This window comes from Somniosus microcephalus, chromosome 14, assembly GCF_052327205.1.
Source record: "Somniosus microcephalus isolate GS21.2 chromosome 14, FLI_Smic_1.0, whole genome shotgun sequence".
Classification (NCBI taxonomy): Eukaryota; Metazoa; Chordata; class Chondrichthyes; order Squaliformes; family Somniosidae; genus Somniosus; species Somniosus microcephalus.
The window spans coordinates 86,946,048-86,961,005 of record NC_141000.1 but is presented as its reverse complement, the minus strand read 5'-3'; positions in this window follow the sequence as shown (position 1 = coordinate 86,961,005).

Genomic DNA, 14,958 nt, shown 5'->3' with positions numbered 1-14,958 from the left:
CTCCCCCTTCTGCCGGCACTATGTCCTGCTAGGGCGACAGGCCTGAACCCCGGGGTACCCCGGGCCACATTAACGATCTAGGATAGGAAATACCAGCGTTCCTAGACCTAGACACAAGCACCATATTTTAGATATGCTGCTCATGCCCAGCATTGGGGCAGAGGAGAGGTCAGGAAAATTTACCCCTGTATTTTCAAAGTGTGTCATCGCTGTAGAAACAGCATGCCATATTCCTTCCAATCCTCCTTACCTCAGTAATTGGTAGGATCTAACAGTACCTCTCAAACAATTGAGAAAGACGTTTCAGACCTTAATGCTGCCAAGCATTGAGCTGCCCTTCCATCGACAGGTAAACCACAATAGATGAATTGACAGCAATTCACATGAGGCAAAGAACAGCTGGCAAACCTCCCTCCAGTCCCACACAAGCACTTTAGTTTACACAGCTGGATGCAAGGGAGCACTGTAAAGAAATGAGATAATAGAAATGAATTACGGCACTTCTGTTCTATCCCTAGCCAAGGAAAGTGTGCTGCAGCATGTGCCCGCTCCATTATGGATTTAGCTGTACAGTAGATTTGGGAACACTGGCCCTTTACCACCCCCGGGAAGTCACATACCTCCCTGTTATTACACATAGAATGAGAATAGAATAAGAACCAGGAGGAGCTGGAAAAGGTAAGGAAACACAGAAGAATGTCATTTTCAGGATGTTGAGTAAAAGAAAAGAAAGAACTTGCATTTATATAGCGCCTTTCACAACCTCAGGACATCCTAAAGCACTTTACAGCCAATGAAGTATTTTTGGTGGAGTCGCTGTTGTAATGTAGGAAACACAGCAGCCAATTTGTGCACAGCTAGCTCTCACAAACAGCAATGTGATAATGACCAGATAATCTGTCTTTTAGTGATGTTGGTTGAGGGATAAATATTGGCCAGGACACCGGGGAGAACTCCCCTGCTCTTCTTTGAAATAGTGCCGTGGTATCTTAAACATACACCTGAGAAGGCAGACGGGGCCGGATATTGAGAAGTAAAGATCATCCATCCAGCTTCCCCATGGACATATAAAATAGGGATCATTTACATAATTTTGCACACTTCAGATTCCCAAATATTTAAAACCAGAACTTATTCCTTCTGTCTTCTTAAACTAATTTGAGAAGGCCTGGAGCAATGATATTAATAAAAATACACTCACCGAGTGACCTATTAAATAAATGATAAGCAGAGGTTGTTACATCTTTCATACATGGTCAAAGCAAGTTCCATGTATAACTTTGCTAAATCTGGATAATTATATCTCCAACTACATTTGGAAGGATGAGAGACCCTATATAAGACCAAAAAGACTGAAACTACCCGATGAATCAAGTGGAGATTAACCTAGTAAGCTTTATAACTGCCGAGCAGCCTCTGGCCTATTGTACATCGCTGGTTGAAGATGAGACACTGATTTTCTTTTTGAGCACAACTTTGGCGGGTAGGGGCAGGACTTCCACCCGCCCCATTCTTGCAACCCTGGCTCTGGCCGATTTCACAGGGTCAGGCTTATCAAAATAATTTCAGCGAGCTCCGGGTGGGATTCCTGCTTAGATTGGGGAGGCCACCTTGGGGGTGGAGCTGGTTGCTGCTGGGGTAAATCCACGATCAATTCAACTCCCTTTGGTGCATTTAAAATGTAATTCCCCGCTCTGTACACCATAGCCACTATGTACACCTGGAACGTCAGGCATCCCTAGCGTCCAGTGTTGCTATGGAACAGATGATGGGAAATACGTTATAGGACATATTCCCGTTATTTGCATTTCATTTCAATGTGTCGGTCCATATTTGGGTGGACGCATTGAAGGCCTGCTGTCACTTCCAGTGAGAAATCCCAGAAATAGTGGCGGATGGGGGAAACCAGCAGCACACCTCTCAACCCGGTTTTCCGCCCTTGCCTACTGGACTTACACCAGGACGTCTGTATAATTGCAGAGGAAAATCTGCCCTAAAGTGTGAAGAGGCAGGGAGGCTGCATTATTTCCAACCAGGCATCACCCAGGCTACTTAATCAGCAGCATTCTAAAATCAATATGGATGTCAAAACTATCCCAAGCAATTTCAGCCCTCACTTGAATTGAAGGAAACCTGGTTTATCCATTACTTGAGCAGGATCCAGATTTTATTATGTCAGAAATGAAATAAAAATTGCCAATATTATAAACCTTTAATTAAGCAGAAAATGCTCAAAATACACTGCAGGTCCCTCAGCATCGAAAAGACAAAAAATAGGTTAGCATTTTGGGTGTAGATCCTCCAACGGAACCCTGAGAAAAGGTTTACACCCAGAACATGAATCTGTATTTGCTGTTTTTGTAGGTTGACAGATCATAATCATAATAATCATAATCATAATCAACTTTATTGTCATTGTTAGTGCACAAGTGCAGTACAACGAAATGTAGGCTTGCGGCTCCCGAGAGTGTACATTTAGATTAAGACATTTAAACATTCAACATTCATTTGGCTTGTAATACATTAACATAAACATAACCTTAATAAAGTGCATTGGCAGATGTGCAGGCTTTAGAGTTTATTTGTGGAGTTCAGTAGGATGACAGCCCTGGGAAAGAAGCTGTTCCTAAATCTGGTCGTTCGGGTTCGAATGCATCTGTAGCGTCTCCCAGATGGCAGGAGGGCGAACAGACTGTGGCTGGGGTGGGTAGGGTCTTTGTTGATGGTCCGTGACCTCCGTAAACAGCGTTTCTGGTATATGTGCTCTATGGTCGGTAGCCGGGTGCCGGTAATGCGTTGGGCAGTTTTGACTACCCACTGCAGGGCTTTCCGGTCATAGTAGCTACAGCTGCCATACCATACTGTGATACAGTTCGTCAGGATGCTCTCTATTGTGCAGCGGTAAAAGTTAGAGAGGATCAGGGGTGACAGGTTACATCCCTTCAGCCTCCTTAGGAAATATAGGCGCTGCTGGGCCTTCTTCACCAGAGAGGAGGTATTGAGGGACCAGGAGAGGTCTTCCGTGATGTGGACTCCGAGGAACTTAAAGCTGTCCACCCTTTCCACCACAGCCCCATGGATGTGGATGGGGGTGTGACTTCCGCCTTTAGGCTTCCTGAAGTCCACAATGATTTCTTTGGTTTTCTTGATGTTAAGGGCCAGGTTGTGATCGGCGCACCACTTCACAAGATCATGCGGATCATGGATGAAATGTTCTTCCAATTTAAATTCAGAGCAAAATTTGGATCAACCCTATCGGAGATGATGGCTGGGAGACCCAGAGCTCAGAAACATTCTTAATGTACAGTGATTAGAAAGAAATACCATAAAACCTCACAATGGGGGTAATTCTGACTTTGGGTGACAGTGTAAAATGGGCGATATTGATTCAGAAGCCCGTTATACATTTCTTCCAATGTGAAAATCGGAACAGGTGTATAACGGACAGCTGAATTGATATCTCCCATTTTACACTATCACCCAAAGTCAGATTTACCCCCAATGAGTCTACAGACATTCCCAATAATATTTTCCCTCTGTTCCCTGTGCATGCGGCTCAGAATATGGAAATCAGGATTCCCTTTTGCAGCAAGTACTTTGACTTGTCATTCTTTAAGAAGTTCACACAGTAACTTAAGTACAAGTGTAAATGATCACCGCCCATTGTTTGCTGGAATGATTCCATAATCTCTCCATAGCAACAGCCTAATCACAGTTTATAATATGTTTACTTGTCTGGGCATGCAGGTGTGTTGTGGCAAAATTGAAAGTCCCTGAGTCTCAGCCTAAGAGACAATGGGATGAATTTTAACCCTCAAAAATGGCTGGGTTTGGGTCAGGTGAGATGTGAGAATTTTTAAAATCTCAAACCCGACTCCAACCTGCCCACTTCCAGTTTTAACTGAGGCGGGACAGGGAACAGGCAACAAACCCGCTCCCAGGAAGCGGGTTGATCATTTAAATATTATAATGAGGGTGCGTGCCTCAGATTTTATCTGTCTTCCAGGTTTAACCCTGGCCAGCCGGGCTCCCCGGGCCTCGGGAAACCTGGCAGCTAAAGTGAGGCGAGGACTGTGTGATGAAATATTCCATTCATCACTCATTGGTATTCTCTGCCTGTGACTGTGGTTGGTTTCAGTTTCATTTCCCTTACCTCAGTTCCGTTTCCTCACCATTGTATTGTACTGTGTGTAGGGCTCCGCCCATACCTGGCCCCTATGTAAGCTGGCCCAGCCTGCATCACATCCAGTACGGCAGACCTCTGGATGGAAGATACCTCTCCTCTGTGTGTTACCTTCTAAGTCAATAAAAGCCTTGTTTTGTTTCGCTAACATCGAGTCTCGGATTTATTGAGGCACATCAGACTGCTTTGTGGAAAAGGTAAGTGCCTTTACAGCACTGCTTGTGAGCCAGGAGGAGCAGAAGTGCTTTCCCCCCGGCCCCCCAAAGCTTACCTTCTTTCCTGCCCGCAATCGCATCATGCCCCCGCAGATCGGAGATCGAACCCCCCACCCCAGGATCAGACCCCCACCTCCTGCAATGGGTGACCACACCCCACCCAAGATCCAGATCCCGCCCCCAAACGCTACCACTAACCCAGCTGCAGGCTTCCTTCCTGCTCCTGGCCTGCGGCATCCTCCGGAGCGTTCCCTTCCCGACAGGGAAGAATGAGACAATCAGGCGACTTCCAAGTGGGGAACCTGCAGGCCCAACCAAAATTCCTCCTCCTCTACCACCAGCCCCCTGCCACCCCCCTACCCCCCGCTCACAAAACCCGTCCCAATAATATTGGGTCTAATTGCTCCACAGTGTCTGGAAAATGTGAGGGTGATTTTAACGCTACCCGCCGGGTGCGAAATGGGTGGGCAGGTAGTTATAATCGGCCGGGGGGCTTACCCGCAGACATCCCACATCATTCCCACTGTCTTTTATTTTAGCTTATTCTTCTGAGCAGACGGCAAGGATGCCTGGCTGAAACTGGCAGGGTCCTTCTTTAAATATGCAGATTGGGGTCCGATTATGTCATCAGGCCTGACTGTAATTTTAACTGGTGGTCTAAGCGGACAAGCTGTTGTGGCTTTCCCGCCAGGTTAAGACAGTGGGCAGTGGATTTGGAGCAAGAACAGGTGCAAACAGGTAAGGTTTTGTACTTTTTCTTGCTTTCCTTGTGGGGCCAGGAGGAGCAGGAGTGACCAGCTGACTGGAGGCATGCAGATGAGGCCCAGGAGTTAAGATCATCTCATGCTACCAAGGTCAGGGAGGGTTTGGGTGCATGCCTCACCTCCACCTGCCCGATTCCCACTCCTGGTCAAAATCAGGACTATGATTTATTTTATGACCAAAAAATTGATGAAAAGGGAGAAAATAGAATGAGAGTAAATTAGCAAGAAATATAAAAACAGATTGTAAGAGCTTCCACAAGTATGTAAAAAGGAAGAGAGTAGCAAAAGTAAGTGTTGGTCCCTTAGAGGCTGAGACAGGTGAAATTATAATGGGGAATAAGGAAATGGCAGAGACTTTAAACAAATATTTTGTATCTGTCTTCACAGTAGAAGACACAAAAAGTATACCAAAAATAGTGGGGAACCAAGGGGCTAATAAGAGTGAGGAACATAAAGTAATTAATATCAGTAGAGAAAATGTACTTGAGAAACTAATGGGACTAAAAGCCAACAAATCCCCTGGACCTGATGGCCTACATCCTAGGGTTCTAAAAGAGGTGGCTGAAGAGATAGTGGATGTATTGGTTGTGATCTTTCAAAATTCCCTCGATTCTAGAATGGTCCCAGCAGATTGGAAGGTAGAAAATGTAATCCCACTATTCAAGAAAGGAGGGAGAGAGAACTACTGGCCAGTTAGCCTGACATCAGTCATTGGGAAAATGTTAGAATCCATTATTAAAGAAGTGGTAACAGGGCACTTAGAAAATCATAATATGATTAGGCAGAGTCAACATGGTTTTATGAAAGGGAAATTGTGTTTAACAAATTTATTAGAGTTAATTGAGGATGTAACTAGCACGGTAGATAAAGGGGAACCAGTGGATGTAGTATATTTGGATTTCCAAAAGGCATTCGATAAGGTGCCACATAAAAGCTCGCTACACAAGATAAGGGCTCATGGGATTGGGGGTAACATATTAGCATGGATAGAGGATTGTTTAATGAATAAAAAACAGAGTAGGGATAAACGGGTAATTTTCCGGTTGGCAGGCTGTAACTGGTGGGGTGCCACAAGGAGCAGTGCCTGGGCCTCAGCTACTTACAATCTATATTAATGACTTAGATGAAGGGACAGAGTGCCATGTATCCAATTTTGTTGACGATACCAAGCTAGAAACATAGAAACATAGAAGATAGGAGCAGGAGTAGGCCATTCGGCCCCTCGAGCCTGCTCCACCATTTAATGAGATCATGGCTGATCATCCAAATTCAGTACCCTGTCCCTGCTTTCTCCCCATATCCCTTGATCCCTTTAGCCTTAAGAAATATATATAACTCCTTCTTCTAACTTCTTCACTATCTAACCCTAGGTGGGAAGGTAAGCTGTGAGGAGGACACAAAGTGCCTGCAAAGGGATATAGACAGGTTAAGTGCGTGTAATGTGAGGAAATGTGAGGTTATTCACTTTGGTAGGAAGAAAGAAAATCAGAATATTTTTTAAATGGTGAGAAACTATTAAATGTTGGTGTTCAGAGAGATTTAGGTGTCCTAGTACAGGAAACACAGAAAGTTAGCATGCAGGCACAGCAAGCAATTAGGAAGGCAAATGGCATGTTGGCCTTTATTGCAAGGGGGTTGGAGTACAGGAGTAAGGAAGTCTTACTACAATTGTACAGGGCTTTGGTGAGACCACACCTGGAGTACTGTGCACAGTTTTGGTCTCCTTATCTGAGGAAGGACATACATGCCTTAGAGGCGGTGCGACAAAGGTTCACTAGATTGATCCCTGGGATGAGAGGGTTGTCCTATGAGGAGAGATTGAGTAGATTGGGCCTAGATTCCCAGGAGTTTAGAAGAATGAGAGGTGATCTCATTGAAACATACAAAATTCTTACAGGGTTTGACAGGGTAGATGCGGGGAGGATGTTTCCCCTGGCTGGGGAGTCTGGAACTAGGGGGCATAGTCTCAGGATAAGGAGCTGGCCATTTAAGATTGAGATGAGGAGAAATTTCTTCACTCAGAGGGTGGTGAATCTTTGGAATTCAGTGGATGCTGAGTCGTTAAGTATTTTCAAGGCTGAGGTAGATAGATATTTGGACTCTAGGGGAATCAAGGGATATGGGAATCAGGTGGGAAAGTGGAGTTGAGGTCGAAGATCAGCCACAATCTTATTGAATGATGGAGCAGGCTCAAAGGGCCGTATGGCCTACTCCTGCTCCTATTTCTTATGTTCTTAAAATATGAGGGTTGATAGTCTACTTCTCTTAATTCAACATCCCTTAATTCAAATTATCAGATAATTCAATTGTTTTAGCACTGAATTCCCAGTTTGCTGTTATTTACATTACTTAATTCAAATTATTAGCTAATTCAATTTTTTTAGAGCCAAACACAACTATCAGAATGGACTGTAGTTGCATACACAAAGACAAATGATAACCATGTGAATGCAGATTTCCCCCTCCCTCAATAATTTAGATGTTAATTTGCTGGTCCCCCCAATGTCTCAGATTTAAATCCCTTCATGGCCTTACTATCTCTCTAATCTCCTCCAGCCTTATAACACATGCCTCCCCCCCACCCCCCAAGCTCTCTGTTCCTCTGATGCTGACCCTTTGTGCAGCCCCATTCCCTTCACTCACCATTGATAGTCGTACCTTTAGTCGTCTATATCCCATGCTCTGGAATTCCCTCTGTAAACCTCTCCATCTCCCTCTCCCTATTTAAGACTCTCCTTAAAACCGTGCTTTTGGTCACTCCTCCCAATATCTCCTTCTTTGGCTCAGTGTCCATTTTTTGGTCATGCCTCTGTGAAACGCCTTGGGGTTTCCTTCCTTATAACGCAGCCCTCTAACATTAGGGATTATCCTCTTGGCTCTGCACTCCCTCAGTGCTTGCATGTCTCGCTTGTGTCTTGGTGACCAGAACTGGGCACAGTCCTCAAGGTGTGGTCTGACCAGAGCACTGTACAGTTTGATCATGACTTCCTCTGATTGCATTAGTTGGACATGTTGGGGTAGGTCTTGACTTTGTGTAAAACGTTTGATAGCGAGTCGGTAGCCTGTTTTACCATCTTTCCCGGTTTTTATTTTCATTGACTTCATCCCTCCATGCCCTTGCTCTACTCTTTCTGACCTATTTTAGCCATTTAATGTCACAGCCTGCACCCTCTGTCCTTCTGATTTCCGTTTAGTGCTTATTTATAGCTATGTCCGCTCCACAATCAAAGGCTGATCTTTCAATCACTACCTCCCCTGCTCTCTGGAACTCCCCCCTCCAAAAACACTTTGCTTTGTTGCTTGTCTCTGCCTTCAAAAGTCTCCTAAAAGCTCATCTCTTTGACCATTTCCTTGGTCTCCCCCATCCTCCCAATTTCGCCCTTTGCTGCTCAGTGTCCATCTCGCCCCTCATGAAGCTGTCTGAGACGTTTCTTTTACATGTGGAGTCCTCTACAAGTGCAAGTTGTTGTTGTTCCCTTTGTGACTCCTTCATGAAGAAAAAAGCTCTGCCGTTCTCTATGTGTGCTGTGGTGTGCTGTATTCTGCTTCCATGTCTATTACCTATACTTAATATCAATCACAATTTGCATTTGAAATTGAAATGGAAAATCACAAAGTGATTCCTCAGCCCCTTCTCTTCCCCACGCCCCAATGATGCATTAATTAGACAATGAAGTACATTATGTTAGCCCAACAGCAAATAAATATATGAAAAATTGAGAGCATACATGAGCACAAACCCTTCTTAGCCCTTTCAATTACAAATTGCACCAAGTAAAATGAGATTTTTCTCAAAACCAAACATATATTCATTGCTGCATTACGTCAATCTAGCAAACTCAGAATTATTCCTTTTTTTTACACACTCAGTCTAATGATTTAAAATCTTTGATTACCATGTATGATCATGGCAAAGACATCAATCTGAACGGCTGTGAGTCTGGAAATTCCTGTTGCCGTGCAAATAAGGGGTTAACTGTACATTTATGAGCTATTTTTGAGATTAGGTTTGGTTGTTCCTTGGTCCACAAATTGCAAACCAGGTATATTTTGTATGAGCTCCCACTCAAACAGTAGGATGCCAATGGAGCAGTCAGATCACTTAGCAGTTGAGCACATAGTTAAATTGCTTGAGCAACCATTTAAACTATAAATATATAAATGTAAAAATTTAAATGTAAAATTGGTACCCAATGGAGACTTCTGGCCCACACAGCACCCGATTTAATGCTGCAGTGCTGGAGGTAATAATTAGGAAGCAAAGGAGGAGCATCATTGGTACAGAGAGTCTGGCAGAAGATGGTAATCAGGGCAAATACTGTCTGCATGACTCAGAGATCCTGATCCAAGTAGAAAATAACAGAGCAGATCTGAAGAAAGCGGTCAAGGTTAGACTGTAGAACAGCATTCATGTCATAGTGTTTCCTTATAACCTTTCACCTATGCACTGTTGGTCCACCTAAAGCATTCATACAACCTTATCTTGTGCAGTCCTGTCAGGAGATTATCAGCCCATTAAATGCTTAGCATGCATGACCATAATGCAACACATCAAAAATACAAGCTGCTACTTAGAACTGAAACTGGTATCACACTGAAATCATTTAACATAGCAGCATGATGCATGAGTAATTACTGACACACAGAATGGATAGATGTTTGGTAATGCAAGTGCTATTTAACCTTGTAACATTTCAAGACTACTTCTCTCCGTGCAGGGTTGCACATTGTAAAAGGTAACAGACCCAAGCTAGGGGAGGGCTAAGAAGGTATAAACACTTGATTCTCTTTAAGGAGGTCATCCTCGCCATCATTAGGTATGAAAGCATTGAGGGAGTAGGGGAGAGTTAAACTGGAGGCATTCCTCATGCTTAGAGCTGGTACCATTCGGCTCCTGTCGAGCTTTGTCTCTCTACTCATCCACTGACACACAGGCATGCACTCAACCACAAAAACATCACGTTCAGTATCTTGTAGTGCAAATATTGTTTGCTGGTCTTTGATGGCAGAGGAGGAGCAGTTTGGTTCCTTTCCTCAGCTCCAGTGCCTAACAATTCTAATCTCACAGGGCCTGCATATAAAATGAGATTGCTGTCTGAGCAGGAAATTTCAGAAGTGACAATGGGTGGCAAGGAGCTGGCAGAATGACACCATGCCTGACTTTCATCTCCCGCCCATCCGAATCAGCCAAAATCAGATGGAAAGGGTGAGGAATATCTAATCCTATGAATGTACCAAGATTGATCAGCTGGCTGGGCTGAATGACTTGCCTTATCTGCACTTATTTTTATGATATTTACAGAGGTTCCTAGCTCAGTGTGGACTGATGTAAATTCAAAGCTTTCAGCATCTTTATGCACCAATTTGTTTGCCCCCTTTTTCATTATCTCAAGTTCATTGGAACATAAAAAGCAACAAAGAATAAAATGGCAGTCAGGTCACCCTACTGTCCAGGTTCTCATTGGGATCTGTACAAATCATTGTCATCTTTCTTGACTGCAGGAATTTGTTCCTTTCTTCTTCCAAAGTAACAGTGAAGCCAGCATGTGCAATACTAGCCTTTTGCACATAAGATTCAGTGCTGGAGAATACTTTTCTACTTTAAGAACCCAGTCTATCTCACAAGTTATCAATTCTAAACATGATAAGTTATTCTTTACATTATAGATCTTTTTCATATTGTCGTAAAAGATTCTTCCGTTTATATAGCACCTTATCACATTGTAAAAACATCTCAGGTGCTTCACACAATCAATTATGTTTAGAGTGCCACAACCGTTATATAGATAAATAAACACAGCAGCCATTCTGCAGCAGTGACATCTTACAATCAGTAATAAAATGAAGAGCCAATTAATCTACCAATTCCCTTCACTGTTTTAAAAACATCCATCAGTCTTTTTTGCCGATGAAAACAGATAGCATTTGCTTGGCCTCCCTTCACACTTCAATGGTGTAGAATTATCTCTGGTGGTGTCCCATTTGAATCCTCTGCACTGCCTCCCTGTCTTTTAGTAAGTGCTATGGAGACAATTTAATAACAACATTTCATACATTGCCTTACCAGTGATTTTTGGTGCATTACCTTGCATTCATATTCTATGGATCTGCTTATATACTTTTACATTCATAGGTAATCTTTGCAATAAGTTGGAAAGAGGTGAAAGTGAGCAGCTGCTGCTGTCACTGGTATGGTTCGCTGCTGACAGAGGCCCAGATAATGTACTCCAACTGTATCTCAATCTCCACCAACAAGACTGAATTTGAACATTGATACTGGCATTAGACAGAGAGTAAAACAGGCTAGGCTGTGGTTCTTTGATGACACACCTACTGTAGGTATCAAATGCAAAGCTTGTTGACATTGTCCAGTACGTGCCAGAATGCGAGAGCTCTGGAATTTGCAGCAGTGGCCAGCTTCCTTCTTATCCAAGGCATAATAGGCTGTACTCGTGTAGCTATCAGGGCACCAGAACAGGAGCCAGCAGCTTATGTCAACAGGGAGGGCTTCCATTTCATCAATGTTCAACTGGTGTGTGATCACCACAGAAGATTAATGCACCAGTTTTGCTGGCAGCTGCCATGGCGCCTTCATTCTGCGACACTCAGCCATTCTGCCCATTTTTCTACTCATCCAGAATGTCAGAGGATGGCTGCTAGGGGACAAGGGATAACCCCTCCGTACATGGTTGATGACAACTCTCCGCAGCCACACCACCTCTGAGCAACACCGGTACTGTGAGAGCACTGCAGCTAGAGAGTCCCCAGAGCGGTTGATAGAGCAGCGCTTTCGGTGACCTCCTCGATGCCCTTACTTGAAAAGTCACAAAAAGCCCTTCAGCATTAACAGTCCTTGTTACCCATTCATCACTCCCCCGATTCTGCACTGACGATCATTGAAACCATTCAGTCAATCTCATTGTTAATGACTTTCTAACGATGCAGTCTAAGAAGCTATAATGAGAAGAAACTATAGACCAAATTTGCAATTGTAATAAGGGTTTTGATTTTAATTCCAAACACAATACTGTAGTGAATTATTTTGCCAGTCAAGTGATCCATAGAGCTTGTCTTAAAAGAGGGTTTACTAATTCTACTACTTCTATCATGTGCTCCCCCAGTGGCTTCAGCAGAGCTAGTACAACAGTGCTATTGCTCTTATGGGAACCCTTGTGGTGCTTGTGGGCAGCGACGTCTGGGAGCTTGAGCCTGAAAGAGCCTCCTGCAGACTGCAGCACTTCAGGTGGCACCATGGTTGGTACGAGTTATGGGGAATATCAATGTCCCGAGAGAGGGCATCAAGTGCAACACCTGCTGCATCACTGCCACTCCCATGGAGCTCAGCACTTCCACTGATCTGCAGGAGAGAAGTCTGCAGATGAGTGATGCCTCGAAAGCTCCTATCCATTTGCTCCATCAATCTGTCCACAGTGGATGTCCGCCTCTCCAAGGTGGAGCACAGGTATGAGCCCAGAGTCTGCATGAGCTTCTACTAAAGCTGCAAAGACTGTGAACATTGATTTCTGTTGTGAGGGCCCGGCTGCAGTGTCCCTGGGCATGGCCACACGCTCCAAGATAGACTGCAGAGTGCTGTTGCCATGAGAGATGACACCACAAAGACTGGAAGCGGACTCCTCCTCACTTTCAGCCATAGTAATTAAACTTCTTAGCAAGCCTTCGAATACCTGATATAACTGCTTGTGTGAAGAAAGCAGTTTACTTCTCGTTGATGGGCCCCTGAAGTTCACATCTCTGTCCTCCTCAGCAGAGCTGGTAGAGGACCTCGCCCTCTGGCGAGCTGTCTTCTGGGCTGCCCCTGCCACAAGTACCTGCTGTTGCTCACTAGTGCTCGGTGTTCCATCACGTGCAGACCCATCTAACTCACTGTCCCTTCACATCACCCAATCTCTTTGTTGGTACTTGGGCGTGATGGAGAGCATGATGATGCTTCCTCAGAAGGATTCACCTCCTCTGAGGTGTCTTCTTTGGGGAGCTCTAGCTGCTGAGAAAGACCTAGAGGAAAGGAGCAAAAGTTAGGATGGCACTGCGAGGCTGGACAGTAGCAGATGTCGGGCATCACAATGCAACTTGATGTAGTAAAGCTGTGTGTTTGTACATTTCTCAGAGGTCCATGAAGGAGTGAAAGCAATAGTCAGATACCCAGTTCAAGAAGCTCTCAGCCTCAAAATATCATATTTTGACAGCTCTGGAGGAGCCACTGGATCTCCTGTGCTTGCTGCTCCAGCTTCGCCAGTACCCTGAGGTCCTCCAGTCTTACTCCTCTCCCTTGTGTTGTGCGCTGTCTTGTCCTGTAGAGAGAATGAGAGTTAGTGTCTCCTAGAAAGGAGAATGCCGACATGTGGGGCTTCTGCTTGTTGTGCTGATGGTGAGAGCGAGAAGAAGCTCATAGATTCAGGATGGGGAGGTGTTGATTGGAAAGCACGTGTGTGGAGTATGAAATGAGGAAGGAGCCGTGAAAGAGGTTAGTGACTGTACAAAGGATAGCAAGTGAGAAGAGAATGCTGCTAGCAGATGCTGTGAAGGGAGCAAGGAAGAGGCGAGTGTGTGTTTTGTTGTGAGAATGAGGAGTGGTATAGTGTGGCCTTGTGCTGGGTGGTGAAAGATATGATGGAAGGGAAGCCATTGTTGAGAGTGGTGGGGATGGCGTGAAAACTCCTAAATTAAATTACCATCCAAATGTAGGAACTTTAGAGCCCAAACCTATGAACGACTGAATGCTCGTCCTGAGCTAGAATTCATGAGAGGTGATACACTTGTGTTCTCACACAGTCAAAAAAAAATACCTTCAACATAAGTGGTGGCAGTGCATTGCTTCAGATATCCTTTTACTTATGGGAAATACTGTCATACATCACTTCCATCTACTGTACTAGTGATTTCACACTATAGTCACCCTAATGAAGCCCAGGAGTTAAAGTACCTCAGGCCTGTTTTTGGCTGCAGTGGGTGAGTTTTGAACTGACACTGAAACCCACCCGTTGAAAACTAGTAAGCTTTCCACAACTTGTTTGATAGGACCTAGCAACCAAGTGGGGGATTGACTTATACTGCTATCTGGAGCTAACCGGGAAGAATTCAGTCCACTGTTCACTGAGCCTATCTACATGTCAAAAAAAACAGAACATACAAGGAATTCCATTACAAAAATTCTTTTGAATATTATCTGGAAAACTTAAATTTTATTTTATCAAAGAAGACAAGCTAAGGCTGCCTTTAATTTAATTCCATTCAAGTTATACATTTTTGGGTCATATGACATGAATTAACTATTATTCTTTTTGAAGATTAAATTCTGAGACTATACACTAAATGACTACTGGTTTATTGTGTTTGATGCTGAGTGTCATAACTCTCTCTATTCTTATCCAAATATCCTTTCTAGGCATATTTTCTATCCTAGAAGAAATTATGAAAATGTTTACTTTCCGACAAGGGAGCGTGAAAACTCCTAAATTAAATTACCATCCAAATGTAGGAACTTTAGAGCCCAAACCTATGAATGACTGAATGCTCGTCCTGAGCTAGAATTCATGAGAGGTGATACACTTGTGTTCTCACACAGTCAAAAAAAAATACCTTCAACATAAGTGGTGGCAGTGCATTGCTTCAGATATCCTTTTACTTATGGGAAATACCGTCATACATCACTTCCATCTACTGTACTAGTGATTTCACACTATAGTCACCCTAATCTTTACAGTATTTCATTCGCATCTTTAAATTAATTATGTTGTTTTCTTCATAACTTACTACGGATTCTTTAAATATCCATTTT